Below are 3,833 nucleotides of genomic sequence, written 5' to 3'. Positions count from 1 at the left end.
AATCCATTTAATATTGCCATTTTACTTTTATATAACTCTAGGTTTTTTTTAATTAAAATGTTGTGTGGTACCAAGTCAAATGCCTTACAGAAGTCTAAGTATATTACATCAACACTATAACTAGATAAATTCATGGAGGATAGGTCCATCTATGGCAATTAGCCAAGATAGACAGGGATGGTGTCTCTAACCTCTGTTTGCCAGACGCTGGGAATGGGTGACAGGGAATGGATCACTTGATGATTACCTGTTCTGTTCATTCCCTCTGGGGCACCTGGCATTGGCCACTGTCGGTAGACTGGATACTGGGCTAGATGGACCTTTGGTCTGACCCAGTATGGCTGTTATGTTCTTTATCAACCAAACTTTTGTAATCTCCATTTAAAAAAAAGATATTAATTTAGACAAGCTCTATAAACCATGACAGGTTTCAGAGTAACAGCCATGTTAGTCTGTATTAGCAAAAAGAAAAGGAGTACTCGTGGCACCTTAGAGACTAACCAATTTATGTGAGCATAAGCTTTCGTGAGCTACAGCTCACTTCATCGGATGCATCCGATGAAGTGAGTTGTAGCTCACGAAAGCTTATGCTCTCATAAATTGGTTAGTCTCTAAGGTGCCACGAGTACTCCTTTTCTTTTTGCTCTATAAACCATGTTGATTGACATTAATTATATTACTCTCTTTTAATTCTTTATTAATCAAGCCCCATATTAGCTGCTCCATTATCTTGCCCAGGATCAATGTCAGATTGATAGGCCTATAATTATCCAGGTCATCCTGTTTAGACCATGTAAATCTTGACACAATGTTAGCTTCAGAAGAATGGAAGAAAGCTTCCCCAGTACTCCGAGACTTATTGAAAATAAACATCAATGGTGTTGTGAGAGCCTCATCCAGCTCTTAAAACTCTTGGATACAAATTATCTAGACCTACTGATTTAAAAATTTCTAACTTTAGTAGTTACTGTCTTTCCATTTGACTAGTATCTCAGGAGGATGTTATGTTCTGATATGACTACATCATCCATTTTCCCCAAACACAGAAAGGAGATATTTATTTTGAACACTCCTGCCTTTTCTTCATTATTATTGTTAATTCTACCATTTTCATTTAGTAATGGACCAACACTATTGTCAGGATTCCTTCCCCCTCAATATACTTTAAAAACTCCTTATTGTCCTCAGCTTTCCTGGATGGATACTTCTGCTTATGTCCCTTTGCTTACATTATCAATCTTCTACAATTCCTAACTTTGTATTTATAGTGACTACTATCAGCTTCCCCTTTCTTCCATTTGCTGCATATTATTATTTATTTTTTGATAGCTTGTGACAGAGAATCAGGGTCCAGACACCCCAAGGGGAGAATAGCAAAATAAGCAATTGAATAATCTGGTTATAGACACTATTACTGTGTATAAAAATGTCAAGTAATGTCTTTTATGAAAGCTTGTAATGTCCTGAACTTGTCATTAGGACCATGTTATATAGGGTGTGTGTGAATGAAATAGTAACTGTAACATTAGTGAAACTACAGTATTGCCTCACCACGCTGCTGTGAGGTGATCAGAAGGGAGCATACATCTCAGGCCAGATGTTCACATGAAACTGGCACCAAGCACCTAGCATTGTCAGCCAAAGTTAATGGGAAAACATTGAAACAACTTGAAAATGAAAAGAGAACTACAGTCTGGACCCCCCCCCCCCCGCCCCATGTAACCATGAATTACCATAGTCTGAGAAAACATGGAAAAAACCCAGCAAACCCTATTGAAAGGGAAGATATTTGAAATGCTAGGTCTCAGTTTCTTGATGTCCTTCATCTAAGTAGGATGTGGTTCATGAAGCACTGGATCTCCTCTAGTACAGAGGACATGCCCGGAAACTATTCAGAGGTGATAGGTAACTTGTATTAGAAAAGGGAATTTGGCTAATATAGAAGTGTAAAGCCTGAGATTGCATCTTTGTTTTCTGTGTAACTTATTTGCTTTTCCTTTCTATTTCATCTTTGAATTTGATTTTTTTATTAATCTTTTTGTTAATTTTTTACCTCAAGCAGGCTGTCAGAATTCCTTCCCCACGCTGAACTCTAGAGTACAGATGGGGGGACCCGCATGAAAGACCTCCTAAGCTTATTCTTACCAGCTTAGGTTAAAAACTTCACCAAGGTACAAACTTTGCCTTGTCCTTGAACAGTATGCTGCCACCACCAAGCGTTTTAAACAAAGAATAGGGAAAGAGACCACTTGGAGACGTCTTCCCCGCAAAATATCCCCCCAATCCCTACACCCCCTTTCCTGGGAAGGCTTGAGAATAATATCCTAACCAATTGGTTACAAAATCATCAAAGACCCAAACCCCTGGATCTTGGAACAATGGAAAAATCATCAGGTTCTTAAAAGAAGGGTTTTATTTAAAAAAAAATAATCTCTGTAAAATCAGGATGGAAAATACTTTACAGGGTATTCAGATTCAAAACACAGAGGATCCTCCTCGGGTTAAAACCTTGAAGTTACAGAAAACAGGTATTAACCTCCCTCTTAACACAGGAAAAATTCACATAAAACAAAAGATAAACTAATCTGCCTTGCCTGGCTTACCTATTGTCAAGGTTCCTCCCCCACTCTGAACTCTAGGGTACAGATGTGGGGACCTGCATGAAAAACCTCCTAAGCTTATCTTTACCAGCTTAGGTCAAAACTTCCCCAAGGTACAAAATATTCCACCCGTTGTCCTTGGACTGGCCGCTACCACCACCAAACTAATACTGGTTACTGGGGAAGAGCTGTTTGGACGCGTCCTTCCCCCCAAAATACTTCCCAAAACCTTGCACCCCACTTCCTGGACAAGGTTTGGTAAAAAGCCTCACCAATTTGCCTAGGTGACTACAGACCCAGACCCTTGGATCTTAAGAACAATGAACAATCCTCCCAACACTTGCACCCCCCCTTTCCTGGGAAATGTTGGAATAAAAGCCTCACCAATTTGCATAGGTGACCACAGACCCAAACCCTTGGATCTGAGAACAATGAAAAAGCATTCAGTTTTCTTACAAGACGACTTTTAATAAAAATAGAAGTAAATAGAAATAAAGAAATCCCCCCTGTAAAATCAGGATGGTAGATATCTTACAGGGTAATTAGATTCAAAAACATAGAGAACCCCTCTAGGCAAAACCTTAAGTTACAAAAAAGATACACAGACAGAAATAGTTATTCTATTCAGCACAATTCTTTTCTCAGCCATTTAAAGAAATCATAATCTAACACATACCTAGCTAGATTACTTACTAAAAGTTCTAAGACTCCATTCCTGGTCTATCTCCGGTAAAGACCAGCATATAGACAGACCCAGACCCTTTGTTTCTCTCCCTCCTCCCAGCTTTTGAAAGTATCTTGTCTCCTCATTGGTCATTTTGGTCAGGTGCCAGCGAGGTTACCTTTAGCTTCTTAACCCTTTACAGGTGAGAGGAGCTTTCCCCTGGCCAGGAGGGATTTCAAAGGGGTTTACCCTTCCCTTTCTATTTATGACACCTATACTGGTTGCAGTATGGGAGACTTGGATTAGGATGGGTTGGAGAAGATGGATTTCTGTCTGGCCTCTCTCAGTCCCAAGAGAGAACAACCACATAAACAAAGAGCACAAACAAAAGCCTTCCCTCTGCCCCCAAGATCTGAAAGTATCTTGTCCCATTATTGGTCCTTTGGGACAGGTGCCAGCCAGGTTAGCTGAGCTTCTTAACCCTTTACAGGTAACAGGATGTTGCCTCTGTCCAGGTGGGATTTTATAGCACTGTATACAGAAAGGTGGTTACCTTTCCCTTTATATTT

This window comes from Lepidochelys kempii, chromosome 4, assembly GCF_965140265.1.
Source record: "Lepidochelys kempii isolate rLepKem1 chromosome 4, rLepKem1.hap2, whole genome shotgun sequence".
Classification (NCBI taxonomy): Eukaryota; Metazoa; Chordata; order Testudines; family Cheloniidae; genus Lepidochelys; species Lepidochelys kempii.
This window is presented reverse-complemented; position numbering follows the sequence as displayed.